Genomic DNA, 26,760 nt, shown 5'->3' on the forward strand with positions numbered 1-26,760 from the left:
ACCGGGCGGCCAAGGTCGCTCGGCGTAATGTGGACGCGTCTTTAGAGCAGTTTCTCATGTTTAGAGCAGTAACATGACTCAACAGTCGTTCGAGCGTTTAGTTGCTATCTCACTCTACAACTCGACTATCGCATTTCATTCTTCCCCGCCAAATGGAATTCATTGCATATTGATATGACTCCCCCCAAAATGAATTCGTCTCTCTCTCTCTCTCTCTCTCTCTCCCTCTCTCTCTCTCTCTCTCCCTCTCTCTCTCTCTCTTATGTATCACGTATGCATGTATCGATGTTTAAGTTCAACGTGGCTTGACATATACTACGGGTGAGCTATTTTTTTTGTATCGTACACGAAAATTACTCACACATATAAACTAGCGTGCAATGTTGTGTTCAGAAACACTGACAAATTTGTGAATTTTGTCGATATAAATCCGTTTTTATGTATGTTTTTTTTCACAAAATTGAACTCGGAGACAAAGTGAACTAAAATTTTGTTTAGAATTCCTCCTAAAATGCACGCTATTTACCAATACTAAAGGACCTTCAGAGCATAACTGTCTTAGTTCGTTAGTTTGAGTTTACGGTGGGTAGACAATAAACCGTCCATTAATGGTGTAACTACTTTTTTGCATCAGAAATCAAATTTTCGTTTCACTTTACGTGGAAGTAAAAATAAGATTGTGTACGCGGGTGACTAGATTCATGTCAGGGGGAGTAGAAGTGTGGATTAAAGTCAGGTTGCATCAAGAGGCAAATTTGTATTCATTAGTCACGTCATTTAGAATAACCCTTGACTAGAATAGTTCATCAGTCATCCTCGCTCTCAACACTCGTCAATTTATTTCCTAGTCAATCCAAATAATGTTGACGGCGAATGCCGAAATAGTCCTAGTCGAAGCTAAGCTACTGAGTGGAGAGTCCTTTTTCATCTTCGAAGATTTCGGGACCTGGTCACCCTTATTCTTGTTTACGGCCATATCTGACTATCGTTCGAACGATTTTATTCGCACAGTTTCGAAAAATAGCGTCTTGCTTAGAAAGATTTTCAGCTATTTTTGAATCTGTAATGGAGTTTTTATAAGAAAGATATCCGAATTTGAAAGAAAATCTGAACAACTGTGAAACAGATATTTATCACACTGATATCTTTGGTGTGTTGATCAAAGTTATTTTGCTGCTGCAAGGTGGCGATCTCAACTTGATTAAAACTAAATCAGGAATATCGGTATTTGTGAGCAAACTCATTCTTTATAAACAAAATTAATGCAGAAACGAATATTCACAGTATCCGCATTTGTCAAAATTTTCACAAAAAGTTCAATACGATATTCTATTATCACTCACCTGCATGAACTAAACAAGGCTTTTGCTGAGAGGTTTGAGGAACTCCTAAATTTAAAAATTCCTCAATGGATAATAAATCCGTAAAGTATATCAGTCGTGGAAGAAACACAGTATCCTGCATTGTGGAACGTTGCTGTAAAATACCTTATCGCTTTCCCATTATCAAAAAAGCCTTCCTATTGCCTTGTCGAAAAAGGCTTCAGAGTGGTAACGAATATTTTGACAAAACACCAAAACCGATTGAAAATCAACGAACGCGGAGACTTACCACACACCAATATTGAACCGGATTTAAAGAGATTGGTTAGGAAGTCATCAGTTTCATCCATCACACTGAATTTTTATATGTATTTTGTATGAATAAATGTATGAATAAAACTCGATATTTACTGAATTTTATGTCTATTCATTTTGTTGAATTATGATAAAAAATGTTGGCAAGTTTATTTACTCAAACAAATGCAAAGTTGGTAAGTTTTTTGTATATAGGAAAAAAACAAGAGATAGAATTTTTAAAGCAATTTGGCTATAGGAATCAATGGTATCACTTCATTATGGAAAAGGGGTCTCTCATTCTCAACAGTTTGAAGATCTCTGCCTTACACCATCTCATATCGGAAGACGTCTGAGTTTTGCCAAAGCTCACATGAGCCGACAATGGTATGCTATGACAAAAAATGTTTTCAAAAGAATACATTTTGCTATATATCATATCGAAAAAATCGGCGTTTTTTTACTTTTAACTTTGCTAAGTTATCTTCAGTGATGAAAAAAGGTTCAATTTGGATGGTTCTTATGGTTTCAATGGGTAATGGCGGGATTCACGGAAGGAGAAACAGGATTTTTCAACCAACAATTGCAGCTATTCATATCAACAAAAAAATTAACTTGACAAAAAAAGTACTTATTAGACTGATCGGCTCGCTCTCCAGACTTGGATCCTGTAGAAAATCTTTGGGAGATCCTAGTAAGCAGAATCTACGCTCAAGGAAAGCAGTTTACAACGGTTGATGAACTCAAGGCCGCTATTTCGGAGAGATGGAAGAATATCGATAAATCCGCTCTGCAGAATTTGGTAAATAGTATGCCAAAACTAATTTTCCACATTATTAACCGACATGGTAAGGTTACTAATTGTTGAAATGCAAATCTGTCAATTGTTTTAAATTTTTCATTGATAATACTTATGAATTTTGAAATAGTCTTAAAAAACTGGATAACTGAAATTAACATATTTAAGCACAATAAATAAACAAACGACTCTTTTGAACGAAAATGACTTACTTCATACTTCATACTAAGCATTAAACAGTGTTTGAAAATATCTTATTGAAATTCTAACTTTGTATTACAACGAAATATATGCAAAGGGGTCTTATAGAAATTGAATGAGTCCGCTAAAATCAGTTTAACATTTCTTTCAGTATGCAGGCCTAGTAATGGGGATATACTTTGAACGCTCCATGTTCGTGGAAACATAAGACAACAGACATAAGATACTGACCTGATTGTGTTTGTTGAGCCCAGAAAAATCTGAAAAATAAGTTAATATAGATATGAGTACATTTTAATATTGTTATACATTTGTTATTAGGTGTACCGGTAAGTTTCTTCGGTTTTATAACAGATGGCGTAACTTGATTATTATTCCAGTGAATCAAATTTCCAGACATTCGTTGGAAAGCTACTGTCATTGCGCGTCTTTTGAAGGATATGGCAAAAAGGTTGAAGCGTAAACAACATAGTATTTGCCACTTCAAATATGTCGAATTTCGTACCAACGAGAGTGTTTTTGCAGGGTACTCCTATTAGTATTAGGATCATTTTTTGAAAATGTGTTTTTGTATTTTATGTTAAAACAGTTAAGAAGACACAGTTCATCCATTTTTCGTCGATTTATTTTCATTACACAAAAGTCAACAATTTAGATGAAATGTGTAGCTCGATACTTCTTCTTCGGAGCATCGCTATCATATTTCAGTAATCGACAGGAAAACTGGCAAGTTGACTCGAGTGAGAGGAAGAAATAGTCACAATCATTTAGTTCAATGTGAACAACTACTGTATGCAGCAGGCAGCTTACATCGTTGAAACCGGAACGATGGCCATAAAACGTTAGACTTACATGGGAGAAGCATTCCGGTGCCGCTAAAAATTTGCGGTCCCATAGATGTTTCCGTCCTGCCGTGACGCTACTATACATGGCTGGCAAACCACGTTTCATGCACTACTGAAGGGTCTCATTGATAAATCAATCAAGTATTTTTCGACTGGCTTTAGCGACTGGAAGCAAGTGGAGGAATTTTACATGCACGTTTTTATTCAGTCAGCCACTCGTAAACAGTTATGAATGCGGTCGGTCAAATAATGGAAAGAGAAAAATTGAGTAACGATCGGATGTATTGAACACAACATCACCTGAGAGATTGAAAGATGTTCTATGGTGCATAATGGAGATGTGTCTGTACACATAGGACCCCTCTCTTTCCATCGGGGTGGACCAGGAACGAGAAAAATCACAAGACATTAGGGCCTGATGCTTGCTATGGCAAGCAAGGTATTCCTACAGGAATGCCCTGCGCATCTCTACTATATCATTTTAATTCATTCACATGGATCATCAGACCGATAGCGATGGCTATCTTGCGAAGTGGTGACAGTGGCACAACAGCGGACTAATAGCGGACAAACTCATTACTGCTACATCAATTCATTGTGGATTGCCCTTATTATTCAGAATATATTCATTCAGATGTCTGTCTTGTGAGTATACGTTGTTTTCTTTTCTCGCCATCGGCTCAGATATGTCCGTAAATGTGTATGAAATTGAATTCATTGAACTTGAATTATTTAAAACTATTCGTCGTATCTGGTTTTGATTGAGTTGAAATAACCTATAATTTGTCAATTGAATTAATTGACTAAGTCTATTTTTTCGAGTTCGGTAGACTTTTTTTCTCTATTTTGTACAATTCATTTTTTGAGCGTGACCATTTTCATCCTTCGGAACATTTTCTTTCTCTGAAAGAAAAAAAAATAACACTTAATCATCCCTACATTTGATTATGTTATTTACATTAATTACCAAACCTCTCAATGGATAATCCAAAATCTTTGTTCTGATAATTGCAATCGAACAAAAGCGAACGCATGAAAAATTAATCAGAATAGCGTTGTACAACAATTAGTTTTGATCCTTTTTGAAACCCTTAAGGTGAAGGTGGAAAGAAGGCACTAATGGCTGCCACAATGGCGCTCATTTCCTTCATCTCCCTCCCTCACCCCTCGCCCGAAAATCAATGATTTTGCAGAACAGTGTGAAGAAAATTATCCTTTTCGCACACTTCCCATCAAGTAATATCAACCAAACTCTAATCGATTACTCACATGATATTAAATTCTCATCTACCGGCGCACTGTATAGTGAAAAACGTCGAAAAACTGGAGCTAGTGCTCTGAAAGTTAAATTTTCATTTCTAAATTTTCCGCAATTCTTTTGTTTGTATAGGGGAAAGCTTCGTTATTTTTTCGACATTGATTCCAGACAACATCATCGAAACAGATATGTATATTTTTTTTATATTATAGTGACTTTCAACTCATTTGGCTGGTTCGTCACTTTTACTTCCATTTTTGGAAGAATGTCGGGAGTGAGAATTGAACTCGTGACCTATAGCGTGAGAGGCATGGATGTTACCACTACGCCAGATCGACTTCACGAAACAGATATAAAAACGACTCAATAAAATGTTATTCCTGAGTCATAGCGTTCCATGTCATGAAAATCAATAAAATAAAAATCAATACAATAATTTATTTTACGTTGAACACCTTCGTCGTCCATAGCGATTCGGTCGAGTTTCTTGCGGGGCCCAAATTCAACTGTCGGTGCGCTAGAGAAATAAGCGGGCAACGATACTAATAAATTCGGGTTCGATTCAGGACTACTTTTCTGTTGAATCCGAATTAAATCAACCGACTGCTGATTAGAAAATGAAATAAAAATAGGTTTTCAGTCAATTATACAGTGTTGGAAATGATAATAAAAATGAAATTTAACCGAACGTTCTTGCTTTATGTACTACATATATTCAATCGCGATGAATAATTACAATTTTATTGGAGAATATGGAATATCCTGTTCAATCGATTGCGAAGATTCTGTGAATATATCATACTGAGAACATGTGTCACATTTGTGGGAAAATAATCGTCATAAACTATATCACATTTGGCAACTCAGATTTTTCACGTAATTCGTTTTCATCGTTCTTTGCACTTGGTACTTAAAAATCTAAAAGAAGAAGCAAGTTGCATGTTTTTTTTCTGAGATTGAGAATAATAATTGCGCAACGCGGAAGAACCCCTGTTTATTCCAAAAAACAATATGTTTATTATGTTTTTTTAGACACACGTGTTTTTTTCATTCTTAAAAAGTTCACTGGAAGGCGTTATAGTAAATTTGAAAGCGAGGAAATTAGTAACGACGAAATAGTGCGAAGCGTTAGAAGAAAAGTTCGAGTATTATCTCATCGAGTTCCGATTTGGATATTGAGGAACTACACGTAAGTGAAGACCTGGACGATATGTTACAAGAACTTACTATAGACGACATAAAAATATTTATTTTTTCAACAGTACATTTTAAAATGTTATTTTTCACAAATAAGTATGTTCTACTATTCAAGCCATTTCGTTTGATAGCCATATTGATGAAATGAAAAAAATGTCCCATTTTGTGATGGCGGTCATTTTGGATTAACATTTTTCATAAATAACTGTGTTCTACTAGTCAAGCCCTTTCATTTGATACCCATATTGATGGGGTTTTGATAAAATATGTAGTTCGCCATTTTGTTGCGGCCGCCATCTTGGATTTTCAAAATTATAGAATACGCAGTTTTATAACGACAGCAGAGATAAAGGCGTTTCAGATCAATCGGTCAAAAGGAAGGAGGTTAAATTTCTGTTTATATGAGACAACCCTGCAGATAAACATACAAACATATTTACAGTAGGTAATGCTAAATAAAACTTTCAAAGTGTTAATGGGTCTATAATGTAAGTTTTAGCAACATTGGTTAAGAAAATTGTATTGCAGAGCTCGGAACACTGCCACGGCTGCCTATTCTTTCAAAAATAGTAAATGGGAAAGTACTGCATTCAATCAAAATGCCTCGGTCAACGAAGAGCTCCAACATGAATATGGGAAAACAAAACGATCAACGAAGGAAAATACAGGGTTTTCCATTCGGGCTTCCGAAAGTATACAGCCCGGCGCTGACAACCGTTTGACATAGCTGTCAACCAAAGCGTCATATCGTTAATTGAATGTCTGCCATTTTACAATATGGATCGTTTTAGCATCGCAACGTGTTAATTTTGTTAAATTATACTATCAAAATGATGAAAAACCGGCAAATGTTTTTCGAGCATTACGGACGGATTTTGGTCGTCATGGACGGCCTACAGAGCACACAATCGCTAATGTAGTGCGTAAATTCGATCAAACTGGATCCGTAGCGGATATTGTGAAACCTGTGCATCATCGTAATGTGCGTTCGGCCGAAAATATTGCTGCTGTAGCTGCCAGTGTGGAGGATGACCCGAATGTTTCTATTCCACGGCGTGCTCAGCAATTGGGCTTGTCAAACACATCATTGTGGCGAATTTTGCATTTGGACTTGCACCTACATCCATATAAAGTCCAACTGGTACAAAAATTAGAGCGTGTTGACCATGGAATGCGTCGGGCATACATCGATTGGGTGAACGAACTACAGCAGCAAAATGCTGAATTTTCGCATCAAATTTTCTTCAGCGATGAGGCACATTTCGAGCTCGGTGGCTATGTGAACACCCAAAATTTCCGTATATGGAGCTCAGAAAATCCACACGTGATTGCTGAGAGGCCATTGCATCCGCCAAAAGTCACTATTTGGTGCGCATTATGGTCTGGTGGAGTCATCGGGTCATGTTTCTTTGAAAATGATGACGGCGAGACGGTAACTGTGAATGGTGAGCGCTATGGCCGCATGTTAACCGATTTTTTTTGCCACAAATTGAAGATATGGATACGGATGACATGTGGTTTCAGCAGGACGGCGCCACGTGCCACACAACACGACCGAACATGGCCATATTGCGAACGAAATTTTAGGGACGCATTTCGCGTTTTGGTGATGCCACTTGGCCGTCCAGATCATGCGATTTGAACCCGCTAGACTTTTTTTTGTGGGGTTATGCGAAAGACCGTGTCTATGCCAACTCTCCGCAAACTCTTGAACATTTGAAAGACAACATCCGTGAAGTTATGACCGAGATACCGCCCCATATGTGCCGAAAAGTCATCGAAAACTACCTGTTCCGGATCAAGGTGTGCGAGGAAGCCCTAGGTGGACATTTGAATGATGTTGTATTTCACACATAATGGCATAAACCAAACTTTAATTTGAAATAAAAGTTTCATCGAAATTCGAATTCTAAGTGTGTTTTATTTCAATTTACTTTCGGAATTTAAAGTTGGAAAACCCTGTATTAAGGAATTATCAACATCGAGTTACTGTGCGGAAAAACTTAATACCAAAAGAGCCCCAATTCGCTTGTGTTATGCAATACATCTTTCTTAATCAATGTTAAAGTTGCTAAAACTTACATTATAGACCCATTATTTAGACCAATTTTATCGCGAATAAAATAAAAGCATTCCAAGGGGTTGTATGTGGAAATCGGAATGAAGCTAGGGATAGCTCAAACGGAATACTCTTAAATTCATCTTTTCAACAGATAATTATAACGAGATTTTTCTGTGTTGTGGCGGATCTCATTGCAGACTTCAGGTTGATACGTTTATACTCCATGTTGAATGTAGAACCTGAAGTATCGGCTGGAATTAGGCTTAGGTTTGCTCAGCAGTCTGGTCTCGAAAACGATTAACAGACCGTTTTCGGGTATCCAGTGAAGCAGGAATTCCTTTGTAAATTCAAGGCTAATACGGACATAGGTATTGGGTTCAATTCCTGATCGGTCAAGGATTTTTTCGGGTTGGAAACTTTCTTGACATGCCTTGGGATAAGTAGTGGGCCTGAAGTATCGGCTAGAATTAGGCTTGGGTTTGCTCAGCTGCTTGAACTCGGAAACGATAGAATCGTGGCCGGGGATCTGATAAAGCGGGAATCCCCTTGTAAATTTGTGGCTAATACTGACATAGGTATTGGGTTCAATTCCCGATCGGTCTAGGGTCTTCCCGGGTTGGAAATTCTCTCGACATACCATGGACTAAATATGATCAGAAGATGGCTTATAATGTTCTTTCGATTAGTAATCTATGTCTGCGAGATAACCAGTCCGTTTTCCTTTCAATTTCAATTTGCATACTGGTTAGTTAATGAAAAATATAAATACCGTAATATAATAATTATCAATAAGATAACTCGTCCCGCTCAAACCTTTGTAGGGGAATGAGGTGGGACCATCATCATCATCTATTAAACATAAAAATAATAATTGCATTGATTTTCATGACATGAAACGCTATGACTCAGGAATAATATTTTATTGAGTGGTTTTTATATCTGTTTCGATGATGTTGTCAGTGTCGAAAAAATAACGATACAATACACCAATACAAACAAAACAATTGCGGAAAATTTAAAAATGAAAGTTTAACTTTCAGAGTACTAGCTCTAGTTTTCCGACGTTGTGCTCCGGCAGATAAGAATTTAACATAATACTGAAGTAAAATGTTTGAACAGTGAAAAATATTTACGTTGGAGAGCCTTAACCCTTCTCTTCGTTGGAGGAGTAATTTTGATTGAATGTAATACTTTTCCATTTACTACTTTTCCGCAAAAAAGCATTACCAAGTTTGATTCCATTTACTTGATTAGTTCTTGGATTATTCATTATGAAGTTATTCTACATAAAACATCCAAAATTCAAGAAGTCGTTATTTTTTGTTCTTCAGTTATGATTTTACAAAGTTAACCGTTAAAAAAAAAAGTTAAAAGTTATTTTTGAAAAAAAATCCCCTCTTTTCAAAAATAACAATTCATAACATTTGAAATACTGGACCGATTCAGATGATCAATATATTAATTTCAATCCAATGGGTTGATTTTCTTTGAAAAAATACCACACTTACGTAAAAATTGGATTCTACTTGCATAGATGTGGCATAGTCACATAGGAATATTGCAAGAAAACTGAAAACATATTAACTTTGAAAAATAATAACTCTTACACGAAAAAAAGACACCTCTCTTTCCTTAGCTTTCAAGAAAAAATATAAAAAATATTGTGCCTTTGGTCCCGAGACCATGTAAACTATGAAAAACAATTACAACCAATAATTCCGAAAACAAAATTCTATTTTTTCTCGAGTCTAATATTTTTCTAAACAAGAATAGCTCATTGGCTTTAATTTGATATATCGATCATCTGAATCGGTCCAGTAGTTCAAAAGTTAGGAATTGTTGTGGTGGAAAAAAGTAGTAAAAATTGATTTTCGGACCATTTCGGACCAATCTTTAGAATACTAAGTACACGGAAGGGCGGATTGTGTCGCAAACAATAAACGAGATAAGTCATAGGTTCTTGAAAAACCACTGAAAGAAGCCTTTCCATCCGAAATGTTGCTGAATTGATTTTTTTTCGAATTATTATATTACATGGTGAGCGCTAAGACTGGTCAAGTGTGAATTAAAGGTCGTAGACAGGAGCTCGCCCCTGAAGTCTCACGGTAGGGTACGAGAAAACCTGTAAAGACAAATTCGCTTTCTCCACTACAAGGAAATATTCTTTCCTGGCGGTAAAGGTTGTATCGACACCGTGTCCTCGATATCCAAATAATATTCTGCAGTTGTATCCAGAATAGACGAACTCAAGAGAGATCATCGCAAGAAGAGCAAAATGGAGAAATACTGTGACTACTAGCTCGAGACCAGCGTAGTTACTCTCTATGATTGGCCTTGACAAAGGAAAGTGCATAAAAAACAATTGCGGCCTATATAATTTGAGAAGTCGAATTCACATACACGTATATTGGTTAGACCTGGGGTATAAATCCTTTGCAAATTCAGACCCGTAGACTTTACTACCAGGTGCTGACAAAACGCAACGTACAATGGAACGCACGGGGTTGGGTTGGAAACTTTCTTGACATGCCTTGGGATAAGTAGTGGGCCTGAAGTATCGGCTAGAATTAGGCTTGGGTTTGCTCAGCTGCTTGAACTCGGAAACGATAGAATCGTGGCCGGGGATCTGATAAAGCGGGAATCCCCTTGTAAATTTGTGGCTAATACTGACATAGGTATTGGGTTCAATTCCCGATCGGTCTAGGGTCTTCCCGGGTTGGAAATTCTCTCGACATACCATGGACTAAATATGATCAGAAGATGGCTTATATTGTTCTTTCGATTAGTAATCTATGTCTGCGAGATAACCAGTCCGTTTTCCTTTCAATTTCAATTTGCATACTGGTTAGTTAATGAAAAATATAAATACCGTAATATAATAATTATCAATAAGATAACTCGTCCCGCTCAAACCTTTGTAGGGGAATGAGGTGGGACCATCATCATCATCTATTAAACATAAAAATAATAATTGCATTGATTTTCATGACATGAAACGCTATGACTCAGGAATAATATTTTATTGAGTGGTTTTTATATCTGTTTCGATGATGTTGTCAGTGTCGAAAAAATAACGATACAATACACCAATACAAACAAAACAATTGCGGAAAATTTAAAAATGAAAGTTTAACTTTCAGAGTACTAGCTCTAGTTTTCCGACGTTGTGCTCCGGCAGATAAGAATTTAACATAATACTGAAGTAAAATGTTTGAACAGTGAAAAATATTTACGTTGGAGAGCCTTAACCCTTCTCTTCGTTGGAGGAGTAATTTTGATTGAATGTAATACTTTTCCATTTACTACTTTTCCGCAAAAAAGCATTACCAAGTTTGATTCCATTTACTTGATTAGTTCTTGGATTATTCATTATGAAGTTATTCTACATAAAACATCCAAAATTCAAGAAGTCGTTATTTTTTGTTCTTCAGTTATGATTTTACAAAGTTAACCGTTAAAAAAAAAAGTTAAAAGTTATTTTTGAAAAAAAATCCCCTCTTTTCAAAAATAACAATTCATAACATTTGAAATACTGGACCGATTCAGATGATCAATATATTAATTTCAATCCAATGGGTTGATTTTCTTTGAAAAAATACCACACTTACGTAAAAATTGGATTCTACTTGCATAGATGTGGCATAGTCACATAGGAATATTGCAAGAAAACTGAAAACATATTAACTTTGAAAAATAATAACTCTTACACGAAAAAAAGACACCTCTCTTTCCTTAGCTTTCAAGAAAAAATATAAAAAATATTGTGCCTTTGGTCCCGAGACCATGTAAACTATGAAAAACAATTACAACCAATAATTCCGAAAACAAAATTCTATTTTTTCTCGAGTCTAATATTTTTCTAAACAAGAATAGCTCATTGGCTTTAATTTGATATATCGATCATCTGAATCGGTCCAGTAGTTCAAAAGTTAGGAATTGTTGTGGTGGAAAAAAGTAGTAAAAATTGATTTTCGGACCATTTCGGACCAATCTTTAGAATACTAAGTACACGGAAGGGCGGATTGTGTCGCAAACAATAAACGAGATAAGTCATAGGTTCTTGAAAAACCACTGAAAGAAGCCTTTCCATCCGAAATGTTGCTGAATTGATTTTTTTTCGAATTATTATATTACATGGTGAGCGCTAAGACTGGTCAAGTGTGAATTAAAGGTCGTAGACAGGAGCTCGCCCCTGAAGTCTCACGGTAGGGTACGAGAAAACCTGTAAAGACAAATTCGCTTTCTCCACTACAAGGAAATATTCTTTCCTGGCGGTAAAGGTTGTATCGACACCGTGTCCTCGATATCCAAATAATATTCTGCAGTTGTATCCAGAATAGACGAACTCAAGAGAGATCATCGCAAGAAGAGCAAAATGGAGAAATACTGTGACTACTAGCTCGAGACCAGCGTAGTTACTCTCTATGATTGGCCTTGACAAAGGAAAGTGCATAAAAAACAATTGCGGCCTATATAATTTGAGAAGTCGAATTCACATACACGTATATTGGTTAGACCTGGGGTATAAATCCTTTGCAAATTCAGACCCGTAGACTTTACTACCAGGTGCTGACAAAACGCAACGTACAATGGAACGCACGGGGTTGGGTTGGAAACTTTCTTGACATGCCTTGGGATAAGTAGTGGGCCTGAAGTATCGGCTAGAATTAGGCTTGGGTTTGCTCAGCTGCTTGAACTCGGAAACGATAGAATCGTGGCCGGGGATCTGATAAAGCGGGAATCCCCTTGTAAATTTGTGGCTAATACTGACATAGGTATTGGGTTCAATTCCCGATCGGTCTAGGGTCTTCCCGGGTTGGAAATTCTCTCGACATACCATGGACTAAATATGATCAGAAGATGGCTTATATTGTTCTTTCGATTAGTAATCTATGTCTGCGAGATAACCAGTCCGTTTTCCTTTCAATTTCAATTTGCATACTGGTTAGTTAATGAAAAATATAAATACCGTAATATAATAATTATCAATAAGATAACTCGTCCCGCTCAAACCTTTGTAGGGGAATGAGGTGGGACCATCATCATCATCTATTAAACATAAAAATAATAATTGCATTGATTTTCATGACATGAAACGCTATGACTCAGGAATAATATTTTATTGAGTGGTTTTTATATCTGTTTCGATGATGTTGTCAGTGTCGAAAAAATAACGATACAATACACCAATACAAACAAAACAATTGCGGAAAATTTAAAAATGAAAGTTTAACTTTCAGAGTACTAGCTCTAGTTTTCCGACGTTGTGCTCCGGCAGATAAGAATTTAACATAATACTGAAGTAAAATGTTTGAACAGTGAAAAATATTTACGTTGGAGAGCCTTAACCCTTCTCTTCGTTGGAGGAGTAATTTTGATTGAATGTAATACTTTTCCATTTACTACTTTTCCGCAAAAAAGCATTACCAAGTTTGATTCCATTTACTTGATTAGTTCTTGGATTATTCATTATGAAGTTATTCTACATAAAACATCCAAAATTCAAGAAGTCGTTATTCTTTGTTCTTCAGTTATGATTTTACAAAGTTAACCGTTAAAAAAAAAAGTTAAAAGTTATTTTTGAAAAAAAATCCCCTCTTTTCAAAAATAACAATTCATAACATTTGAAATACTGGACCGATTCAGATGATCAATATATTAATTTCAATCCAATGGGTTGATTTTCTTTGAAAAAATACCACACTTGCGTAAAAATTGGATTCTACTTGCATAGATGTGGCATAGTCACATAGGAATATTGCAAGAAAACTGAAAACATATTAACTTTGAAAAATAATAACTCTTACACGAAAAAAAGACACCTCTCTTTCCTTAGCTTTCAAGAAAAAATATAAAAAATATTGTGCCTTTGGTTTGGAGACCATGTAAACTATGAAAAACAATTACAACCAATAATTCCGAAAACAAAATTCTATTTTTTCTCGAGTCTAATATTTTTCTAAACAAGAATAGCTCATTGGCTTTAATTTGATATATCGATCATCTGAATCGGTCCAGTAGTTCAAAAGTTAGGAATTGTTGTGGTGGAAAAAAGTAGTAAAAATTGATTTTCGGACCATTTCGGACCAATCTTTAGAATACTAAGTACACGGAAGGGCGGATTGTGTCGCAAACAATAAACGAGATAAGTCATAGGTTCTTGAAAAACCACTGAAAGAAGCCTTTCCATCCGAAATGTTGCTGAATTGATTTTTTTTCGAATTATTATATTACATGGTGAGCGCTAAGACTGGTCAAGTGTGAATTAAAGGTCGTAGACAGGAGCTCGCCCCTGAAGTCTCACGGTAGGGTACGAGAAAACCTGTAAAGACAAATTCGCTTTCTCCACTACAAGGAAATATTCTTTCCTGGCGGTAAAGGTTGTATCGACACCGTGTCCTCGATATCCAAATAATATTCTGCAGTTGTATCCAGAATAGACGAACTCAAGAGAGATCATCGCAAGAAGAGCAAAATGGAGAAATACTGTGACTACTAGCTCGAGACCAGCGTAGTTACTCTCTATTGTGCCTTGACAAAGGAAAGTGCATAAAAAACAATTGCGGCCTATATAATTTGAGAAGTCGAATTCACATACACGTATATTGGTTAGACCTGGGGTATAAATCCTTTGCAAATTCAGACCCGTAGACTTTACTACCAGGTGCTGACAAAACGCAACGTACAATGGAACGCACGTAAAGACTGACTTCTGACGACTCCCGACACCAAATTTAAATGAAGTTTCGGCTCGGAGCAAGAATCCTGTCGAATTTAAATTCATTATGAATTGGACAGGGATCTGCAGTTAGTGGAATGAAACCGGAGTTTTTGTGTCGAATAAGACTATTAATTAGAAATGACACAAAATGGAGGGCTCAAAAACAGATTTTACGTTCAACCAAATTGGTGCAAGTCGGAGGAAATATCTTTGACGAAAAATTCCCCCAACCAGAGCGGGAAACGAACCCAAACCCCTGCATGTTAGGTGTGACGCTAACCACTCGGCCATGGGAACACCTCTTACAATTTCAAATGCTACAATTTTCATAAAAACACGATGGAAATTTTATTACATTAGGTTAGAGAAAAATAAACCCACTTTTGTAGGGTGAAATTCAAAACTATTTTAATATGCTTCGGATTGTCCGATTCGGATGAAATATGCACCGTTTTGTTGTAAAATTTATTGCCATTCTGAAGGTAGCTTCATAATGCTTCTTTCATGGAAGTATTGGTCCTTATTAGCGAAAAACTCTTGCAATAGACTTTTGCAACCTTCTCTTGATCCCAATTTCTTATCACTCAGGAAGTTTTGCAATGCGAGAAAAAGGTGGTAATCGCTTGCTGCCTGGTCCGGACTATATGATGGATGTATTAATACATCCCAAACACCTATTCTGTTGGCCGATTCTGAACGTTTTTGATCAATCGCTAGATTCAAAGGTTCTAGTTGTTGACAGTGAAATCCGAATTTAGTATATTACACTAAAAAAATATATTAAAAAAAAATCGAAATCTCAAAAACTAAAAAAAAATAAAATAAATAAATAAAACAATAAAACTGCACATATTTAGATGTTACTGTATCGGCACCATAAACCCCATTTCAATTTCAGCGGTCTATCTTGAAAAAAAAGTAAAATGTACCGTTTTTTTTCTTTGTTGACCTTCATTGCTAACACCCTGTAACTCACAACTGAGTGGCACAAACAAAAAAACAGCAAGTGAAATTTGTTCTTTCAAATTCCGTCAACAAACATTTTTTTATGTTTTATGCCCCAGAAAGAATGGCAAGCAATTGAAAAGAGTGTATTTTTGGGAAGAAATATCAATAACTTTGAGTGAAGTTGAGATATTGACAACTCCTGCATCGCAAAATTTTTGTATTAGTATGTTCTAAAAGTCTTCCGAAGACAGTTTGTATGTAGAATCTGAAATACAAAAGTTAGAGCAACCAAACATTTTTTTTTTCATGGTGACCCTAACGCAACCTAGAAAAAGCGCTAAATCGGTTATTTCGAGAGATAGAAAAAAACTTTGTTCTACAAAGATGTTTCAAATAACTGGGACTACAACATTGTCGAACTATATTTACCTCTGTCTATAAAGATAAGAAAGTTACATTTTTTTATTTCATCGAAAATTTTGGTCATCCTATTTTCGACATCATGAAAATAAGCGCTCTATCATATGTAACAACTTTGTCGACGATAATTTTTGTCTAGAGAATAGCTGTCGAGCACTAAATGCTAATTTCCACTTAAAAGCATCTCCTAGACCATTATGCAATGTGGCACCTCGATATGTGGTGAAGCAATAGGTAAAGTATATTTGTATTGGGAAGCAAAATATGGTGACATAATTATTTACGTCCTATAAGACACTTCATATGGAAGAAACAAAATGGTGCTCAAAATATTGGGTTGGGGAAAAGAAATGTCGTATATTGTCAATATATGGCAACACTTAAACATATCTTGTGTTGTACTTATCGCATCGGGTCATACTATAAGGCTATTTATAGACGATTGTGGCTCCGCAAAGCTCATGCGATTGAGCCTTACAAATAAATGAATTGGAAAAAAAAGTCAAAGATGACGAACTGTGCTACGAGTGTCGTTTTGACAGTGTTGTGATTGTCCTTTTCAGTCTCAAGTTATAGCGCGTCAAAGATGAAGTCCACCAAGCAAGAAATTCGCCATATTTAACGTTTTTACTACCTGCGAGGTAAAACTGCAACGAAGGCGGCCGAAAAAATTCGTGTAGTTTATGGACCCGATACTGTAACGATTCGCACAGCACAGCGTTGGTTTGATCGATTTCGTTCTGGTGTAGTGGCTGTCGAAGATACACCCCGTACTGGTAGGCCAATCGTCGTGGAAACCGATAAAATCGTTGAAATCATCCAAGTAGACCGGCATGTGAGCACTCGCTCGATTGCCCAGGAACTGGGTCTAGAACCGTCTGGAACCATTTGCAGAAGATTGGATTCCAAAAAAGCTGGATGTATGGGTGCCACACGAGTTGACGCAAAAAAATCTTTTAGACCGAATCAACGCCTGCGATGCACTGCTGAAACGGAACGAGCTCGACCATTTTTGAAGAAGATGGTGACTGGTGATGAAAAGTGGATCACGTACGACAACCTAAAGCGAAAAAAGTCGTGGTCGAAGTGCGATGAGCCGGCCCAAACCTTCGCCAAGCCCGGATTGACGGCCAGGAATGTTTGGTGAGATTGGAAGGGAATCATCCACTATAAGCTGCTCAACTATGGCCAGACCCTCAACTCGGTTCTTTACTGTGAGCAGCTTGACCGTTTGAAGCAGGCGATTGACCAAAAGCGACCAGAAATGATCAATAGGAATGGTGTTGTTTTCCACCAGGACAACGCTCAGCCTCACACATCTTTGATGACCCGCCAGAAGCTACGGGAGCTCGGATGGGATGTCCTATTGCACCACCGTATAGTCCGGACCTGGCTCCAAAAGATTATCATCTCGTCCGGTCCATGCAAAACGCTCTTGGTGATACTAAGTTGGCCTTAAAAGAGGCTTGCGAAAACTGGCTGTCTGAGTTTTTTGCAAATAAGGAGGGGGGTTTTACAAGGGGGGGATAATGAAGTTGCCTTCTAAATGGCAACAAGTTTGCGAACAAAACGGCGCATATTTGACTTAAATTGGATAATTTTAAGTATGTTAAATAAAGCGTCAAATTTCGATCAGAAATACGACATTTCTTTTTCCCCAACCCTATACTAAGGGTTCAGATGATTTGAGCCAAATTTCTCAAGAAATCATGAACAGGCAAACCACATAAAAAAATCGTACAAAACTTCACCAGTAAAATCATGTTCGCGACATAATTTGAGAAAAGCCTTTTCTTGTGCGGTAGATAGGGACCGCATAAAAAAGTTTCTCCAAGAAAATAACTCAAATCCATGCCGTTCACCGTTCGATTTCCCTTCGTTTCCCTGCTCTACGATGGGATAGTTTGCCTTTCGGTTGTGTGTGGCTGTGTTGTGCTTTTAGTCGAAACTGTGTCGAAACTTGTTGCTATTAGAAATCATGCCATGCGCAACTTAAAGCATTTGATAGAAGGATGGGAATGATTTGATGAGTGGATAAATTAATAACATCGAAAAAAAAATAACTGGACGATAATTTCGTAAAATATGCTTCTTTTCATATACCGCACAAGAACAGAAAATCGCACAAAAAAAGGTTTTCCTGTAACTGTTTGTCTTTTAACAGATGACAATTGTATTGTGACTAATATCAATTATTTATGTGGCGAAAAAACCCAGAGAGCAGTCGTAGTTTTAGTCCCCGAATGCAGTAATGTTTTTAATGAAATGCTTCTTTATTGAAGACTCTTTCCCCACATTACACACAGACACTGGTAATCATATTCATATCATTATGGTATCGTAAAAATCGTAAATTCGTTACGTAACAAAATTCCATTTTTGTTCCTAAATAAATTCACGGGCCCCTATATGCTTGAGCAGCTAGCTTCAATTTTGGGACCGAATGAGGTGTGTTTCCAGAGCCAAGATGATAAAACACGTGTTTTAATGGATTCAACAGCAGCCAATAAGCAAGCACCAATAGATGCCATATCTACATAATAATCTATATCTCTACAAATTTTATATACTATTTTAAACCATGACTCTGTAGATACAGATTACAATTTTTTTGTGTTTCATGCAAAATTTACAGATTTTTCAAAATAACGTTGCAATAATGGCTTGATGTAAATAATATTTTTCCCATCTCACCTTTCTTATTCATATAGCGTAATAATAAATAAATAACATCTTTTATCTTTTTCTTACCAAAGCACAGGGGATGTTAATTCGGAAAGTGCACTCATACTGTCGTGGGAATAAATTTTCTTTGAAAGTTTATTTTTCAAATGAATTGAAAATGCACAGCTCAAAGCGAAAAGAAGGGATTAAATCAGAAATATTGACCCTCGTTCCATTGAAAATGCTGAAACGCTCTCACTGGAATCCGTCGCTAAACATAATCTAGAGAGATTCAACTACGACTGAAATCCTATTTTACTGTTTTTTTTTAACTACATTTTACTATTGATTGTCGAATTGAATAAAAAAAGCTGAAACACTTGAATTCACTCAGATTCGGACACTAGAACACTTTATCTTACTTTCTTGAGTAATATATACCTAGAATAATACATCAAATCTGATGTTCCAGTCTCAGACTTTAAAGATTTAGAAAAGCATCTGAAGATATCTATGTAGGTGTGGAAGATGTAGAAATAGAAGCTACTGAACTAGGTGAGAACAAAACAATAGCCTTTAGGACCATCTGCTGAACCATCAAATGGTTGGACGACTAAAGTTCAAAATAAAAAATAGGTTGTGCAGGCCACTGATCATTCAACAAGAGCCAAATGATAACTCTACACGAGCTGAAGATTGTACCGCCCAGTGGCCATTCTACCCTGGATTCCTCGAGTCAAGAGAGATGCACCACGATTGGTATAAGGTACGGACTATGGGGGCGTCGCTGATCAATGGTCAGTTGCACCCCAATAGGAAGTATCCCGTGTCGGCCACACATACATAGTACTGGAGACTGCAACATCCCAATTATGAGAATCTTTGTAATACTAACCTCGAGCCAACCGCGAATAATCGGTTACACATTACTAACATAGTTGTAAGACAAAAATTGTCAAAATATTGGACTCCCGGCCCCGTCAGGCTAACGCCACATGTGCCTTAATAAAATATATATTTTGGGGGAAAAAAATTAAAATAAAAAATTGAAATTTAAACAAAAACATCAAATTCCTGTCCTGTCCATATCCTAAGCATTAGCTATATAATAACTGTATGTTTTCCTCAAGCGTTGACAGTTCTCCAGTTTGGTTATTATGCTACTTTTTAATGCATTACTACCATTAGAATTTTGTGTGTACCTGAAAATTATTATAATGGAGGTATTTACGTTGCCCAATGTGAACAAGCATTGGTGACTGAATAAATTTCCATTGCAGACCAATGTATTTTTGCTACAATGTATATGTATCCTGGCCGTGGATACCATCAACATCGTTTAATCAATAATTTCTATGTCAATCATTGATACTAAATCTAATATCGATTTTAAAAGAGTGTGCGAACTGCCTGAATTCGAGGTTATTCGACATCAAGGAATAATGAAGCCAGTAATCATAAATAATGTGTATAGAGAACCAGACGAGAACCTGTTTTAAAAATATCATGGATCTTTTCCATTCATCATTTTGATCAATTGAATCTTGATCCAATACGCGTTACTACAAATGCTCCAGGACGCAGTGCTTTCAATCGTTGAATGTCGGATGGCTCATCTTTCCCGGGAGTTAGTAGGTACAATGCTTCCTCATGAGTATGAGAGATCTCAACTTGAAACGAAACATTTTAAGTATGGGTTGAAAGCACCAATCCCAACTGATGTCATCATTAATTCTCCGTCGATGTTTGTTCAAAATTCTATGAACTTGTCGAAAGTTCTTCCGATATCACTACTTAGAACATCCGAAGAACTTCCGTAAGAACATTTCATTCCAACCTGGGCAGATATCTAATTTTTTATGTTGGTCGAACGACTTTTACTTTGTGTGAAGATTAGCGTTACGTAACACAAGGGGAGGGGGGTTAGTCTTGCGTTACTTTTCGTTACATAGGGGGGGGGAGATGGTCCAAAATCGCATTTTTAGCGTTACGTAATTTGTGCACGACGCCTAACAAGTTAGGAGTAAATACTGAAAAGTACATTCTGTGTATGATTTGAGAAAAGTAGTATAGTAGTAGTGTAGACAAATTATGTTGTGACAATGTAATTTGCAAGTAAATTTTGACTAAAAGTTTAAAATGGGTCATTTGACCCTCCTTGGTATAGTGTTGATATAAACAATATTGAGAAAAAATAAAAAATCTATTCTTCCGCTTGAAAAAAATCAGTTTTTTTATTTTTTTTCCAGCTTTTTGAAAAAAATAGTTGGCATTTTTGATGCAGACTGATAAAAAGGCGGGACAATTAAAAATGGTCGAAAAAACGTTATTTTGCAACTTGCTGGAAGCTAATTCTGTATCGTTCAGTTTTTGGTTTAATAATTAGATTGAGACTATCGATTGTGATATATGATATGCCGTGCTCTACGTCATACTTCCAGTGGAATTCATTAAGGTGTCACATGATTAAATTTCCTAATCATTTAAACGGACATCAGACATTACCTGATCACAATCCACAGAACCGTGACGACAAAACTAATTGAGGCGTTAGGGCATTTCAAGCAAACATTAACGAAAACTGTCATTTAACGGTGTGTTCCCATGCTTTAATATTTTCAGTTCCTTTCCGGTGCGTCGTGATCGTGGCCAAGAAGTGCACCATGTTGCTTTCGACCAAGCCACACAAAAATATACACACGAAAGCATAATGACGAACGAGAAAAAAAAGTACGGTTGATGCGGGCGTTGGCCCTCTGAGTAATGAATTTGTGACGAACATGGCCAAATGAAAGGAAAAATTCACGCTGTCAGCGAAAGTGAGATTTGTTGCTTTCTTTTCGCGAAATGGTACAAATTATAATCATAATGCTTGTTTATCAGCTTGCAACTGAAACAGATTATAAGCGTTGAAGTTGATGCTTGTTGGATAATACGTTGCTTCGTGTTTATGAATTCTTGCATCGGATCCTTGTTTCACGCTTAACCCACCCGTTTCGATGATTGTATAAGTCTACAGTGAAAAAGTTGGTACGAGTGATCGAATCTAGTCACACAAAATTGTTTTTTCATGTTACGGTTACCAGTAGGGTAGGGCGGGGCTAGTTGGTCATAGGAGTTAGTTAGTCAGTGACGATATCTTGGAATCTGAGCGACCAAAAAATTTACGATCTATAGATGAAAAATAGCGAATCGCTGATGTAATAAAATAAGCAGATTGGAAAAAAAATTATTAACTAGGTTCAAAAATACGAACATGATGCTGATTTTTCCAAAAATCATTCACTCTTTGCGCATTATAAAATTGGTTCTGAAAATGGTTAATAATCCTGAAAAAAAATCGGTTCTAACGTAAAACAAAAGTTTATTGAATGTATTAGTTTTAAATGTTAATGGAAATCGCTGTTAAAATTATTTTTATTGAATGAATCATGAATATTATTTTTCATATATAGAGGGGCTAGTTAGTCACACGACAGCGGGACTAGTTGGGCATATAAATTGCACCGTTGTAGAAATTGCTCGTTTGAGAGCAACGCATATAAAATTTTCATGTATGCCGCGTTTCATTACCCAAACTATAAACAAATGTAGAAAGCATATGTTTTACTGCTAAACCCAGTGTATTTGAAACGAGACCACCACATACTAACCACTGCACAAACCACTTGCAATATAATGGTCATATTTATAGTTTTTGCTGTAAAATTTTCATTAAATATAATAAACAATAACATTGAATATCAAAACTAACAATAATGCGTACCTGAAGGTTATTTCTATATACTTTAGGGCGAACAGTACAAATGTCATCAACACAAATGCAAGCAAGAAACCGGCTGTGCGCCGCAGGGATGCCAGGTGATTTTTTTTAAAATGTCTTCACATGGTACGTATGTCTTCAACTGTCTCCACCATAATATCGGAGGAAAGTTCTTCACACAAAAAACGGAACTGTGATAGCTCTATTTGTTTATTTCAGCTTTGAAGTTTTGGTGGTAACTCAAATCATATCCATAAAACTATTTGTTGAAAATGTATGTAACCGGAAAACCTTAGATTTATGAAGTGGTCGTTTGAAAGATCTAGATTAATCTAATGTACAGTATAGGCCCAAAATAATACCAATGCAACGAACAATCATTCGAATTTTCGAGCGCAAATGACCCAATGTCTTCTGAAGACAATGGGCCTGATTCTCGAATACACTACGAATACACTTCACGGTGGAAACGGAATGAAACGTATTCGCGATGACAACGGTATGGTGTCGACATCTGGATGCGAGATTAGTTTCCCACTAAACTTATCATTATAATATCAAATTATCTTCAGATGAAATTTTTGTATGAAACTATTATATCACATAAAAAAACAAAGTTTTCCACTCACATTGAATACCAGTTTGATACGAAGAAGTTAATTTTCATTCATGATTTTTTTTATTTGAAAGTGCTCATTCTGCCTGAAAACTCATCATTATCTTCGACACTTCACTAACTCGTAAAACGTAGTTCAATGGCGTGCCGTTTATTTCGTTTCCACCGTGAAGTGTATTCGAGAATCAGGCCCAATATGTGTTCAGACCGCTTCGTTCGCTAAGACTAAAGCCCTACTTTTTTCGACGATATTTTTGCCCAATAGTAAGAATTTCATGGAAATAATATCTTTTAAAAATCCACGTACGTTATCATACTGAAATGTCTTCACATATTTGATAATGCTATCAAAATGTCTTCAAAATGAAGATATGTCTTCAAACCCGGCATCTCTGATGCGCCCCAAAGTGGAAGAGAGATTAAATGGCTGGAAAAGTTTGCCTGACTAATTTCCAACAACGATGAGAATTTGAATTTTTCATTCATTTATTTTTTTACTTGACTACATAATATTTGGTAACTGTTTTTGTGTTGATTTAATTAATTAATTTATAATGAAGGAAACTTCTCATGGAAAAATGCTTATTATTTGCTCAAAAAGCACATGCCTATTATTGACCAACTTACCCCGTGTGTAGGGTTAGTTGGCCAATTTATTATGAAATATAAAGACGTTAAATAAACAAAAAAATGCCAAATAAATAATTATCTGGTTGTTTTTCATTGAAAGGGTAAAAGGTAAGCTTCATAGTGGTACATAACATTCTAACGCAAAACTTCGTACTACAAATTTATTCAAAAACGACCAACTAGCCCCGCCCTACCCTATCTACTAGTTTTTTTTATCCAAAATATATATTTTTATTAAGGCTGACGGGGCCGGGAGTTCAATATTTCGACAGTGTTTGCCTTACAACTATGTTAGTAATATGTAACCGATTACTCGCGGTTGGCTTGAGGCTAGTATTACAAGTGTTCTCATAATTGGGATGTTGCAGTCTCCAATGCTCTGTACGTGTGCCCGACACGGGTACTTCCTATTGGGATGTAGCTGACCATTAATTAGCAACGCCCCCCTAGTCTGTACCCCATATCTAGCGTGGTGCGTCCTATCTACTAGCTGTATACGGTCACGGTCTACTAGCTGTACACGGTCCAATAATAACTCTGAGGAAAAAATCACAATTTTCATCAATTCCAAAAAATATACTAAAGAGGGTTTTTGTAGTGTTTTCAAAAACCTACTGCAACTTTGCAACAATTGAATGGGGGCAACAACAACGCCAAAAGTTCTATGACTTTTTTCTATTTTCGAATCATAGGTAAACAATGAAAAAAAAACTATTTCTGAACATGAGGATAAAACGCGAAACAAACTGAACGAAATTTCAAGGAATCAGTTTAAGGAATACCACGAAGATTGTAAAAGACTTTGGCACATTTCGAAAACATCATTATTTATCATACCTTCTATACCTTATCTTCTATTAAAATTGCATGGGACGTTTGTAAATTATACGTCCACAGTTAATTGATCTCACCTTTAAACGTGATTTCAATGCTCCTTATGTTGCTCTAGAGTGAATGCAAACGTATGTCGCCAAGGTCGTGAGTCTGATGCGTCCGTTCTCTGTTTCTCCTCCGGTTAAATTTAATTTTATTGGATTCTTACCTTCCGCTTTACACGGCAACCGACAGCGCCACAGCTTAGAGATCAAATCGAGCGGGAACAAAGCGTGGACTAGAGATACAGCAACACATAGCATTCTGACGATTGGCGAGTAGAAATTACCCGATATTAAATTTTTCATCTACGAACCTTGATGATCTTGAAGATAAATATTTATGGCGTGGAATAGAAGCAATCAAACTTGATTATTTGTGAGAAGCCGATGGAAGAAATCTATTGAATTTCAATAATTACAATACACGAATCAGCAGCCGACTTTGAACATCTTTTGTTGACATATAACAATCGAATTCAGGCCGAACCTTTCCCAATTGTTTCGTTTGTAGTATGTTTCATTTTTTTGAATGCTGCAATTAGCTTTCAATGCATTTTTCTGAATCCATCTAGTGTGATTATTTTCGATGTTTTATTGTGTTATTAATACTTTGCATACTAGTCAGTATGCATACAATTTCAAATTCTATACATCTCACAAGCTGCTTCCCACTTCACGCATACAAAAAGTTGAAATATTTGCTCAACAAAGAAAACGAACAATAAACGGGATTCATGAATTGTTTTACAAATATTTACACCCACGTCATGGAGAATCCCATTTTTTTCAATAACGTGACATACAGAGAGTACCCTCCATTTGAGTATCTTGGCATGAAGCAAAAAGCCACAACTGGTACATACCGCGTACAGATTAATAATGTGAAAGGCAGTGAAATCGGCTTTATTTTCGTCGTCCAATGGGTAATTCGACGGAAATATGTGGAACAGTGTTTGTCAATGAATTTAACCTGATGAGAGATTCAAATATCCATTTTGTCTCAGATGGGTTGAATTCAACATATAAATGTTTTTTGTGACGAACTAGGCCAAGTGCTTCCATTATAGCGAAGGAAGTATTTCAAGTGTTTCACGGCGTTTGGTAAAATCAATCATCCGCTTTTCCTGTTGTGTTGGGCTGTGGTATATAGGTATACATATATAAAAAAAACAAGAAAGCAGAATTTTGGTCGTTCACAACTGCATTAGGCTATAGGCACGTACACCTGAAACTAAATTAATGAGCTGTGGATATATGCAGAACTAAATAGACTGGTTCCGATACAAATTGTCCAATCCACAAATATAATTCAATACGCGAAGATGAGAAATTGTTTAAGTTTTGTCGAGTCTTCACTTACAGTTATTACTTGCAATATTCTACTTAGTACCACTCGTCGTGATTGAAATTTCGATGCCAAATAGTATACCTGTTATCTATACTAATCAACAGATTCAAAGATACGCGTGTACCACCTGTGCAAGTTAGGAGAACTCGCTTTGATGAAAAACTCGTCTTCCAGAACGGCTATCGAACTAGTACATCTAACAACAATTGTTTTTATTATTTGGCTAGAATTTTGCTCACGTAAAACAAACGACGCACTTTCTCCACTTTGAATTAATTCTAAAAATACCCATCACAATGTTTTATTGCACGTTCAGTGACATCTATGTAGGCTCTTCAGCAGCGAGCATTTGAGGTTTAAAATATACAACTGGTTGCTCATTCTGCTATATGACGAGTTATTTTCATCGAGTTACGACATGGATGTTGTGGTTCTAACCTGTTTTTTTCTTCTACCCGGCATGCAGGTTCAAGCCCCTCACAGCCCAACAACAGCAACAGTTCTGAGCTACAAGATTACAACTTCGCAACCCAGGAATGAAGAAAGTGAAGAGATAAGTGCTCGTCTTCATTATTTGCAGCCTCCTCTTAGATCCAAGTTTGGCGCGCTCTACATAACCGTACTTGCTGTAGTGTGGATCAATTATAAACTTCCTGTGAGCCGAGGAAGAATTCTTCGCCCCAGATCGATTGCCACAGGCCCCGAAGCATATACCGACCGGAATGAAGCACAAAGCAAAAAAAACCTAACTGATTGAAATCCAGATTCCCTGTTGAAGCGGTGAATTCTGATCACAT

The 26,760-nt window shown here is 36.5% G+C and overlaps 1 protein-coding gene across 1 annotated transcript in view; it reads right to left on the minus strand.

The window, feature by feature from the left end:
- The window catches only part of LOC129762667 (RNA-binding protein 12), a 120,145-nt gene that overhangs the window by 70,389 nt on the left and 22,996 nt on the right, over nt 1-26,760 (minus strand). The window contains exon 2 of the mRNA XM_055761149.1: nt 2,848-2,876. The gene's annotated coding sequence lies outside the window, so the exon portion shown is untranslated. The remainder of the gene's footprint in view (nt 1-2,847; nt 2,877-26,760) is intronic.

This window comes from Toxorhynchites rutilus, chromosome 1 (genome assembly GCF_029784135.1).
Source record: "Toxorhynchites rutilus septentrionalis strain SRP chromosome 1, ASM2978413v1, whole genome shotgun sequence".
Classification (NCBI taxonomy): domain Eukaryota; kingdom Metazoa; phylum Arthropoda; class Insecta; order Diptera; family Culicidae; genus Toxorhynchites; species Toxorhynchites rutilus.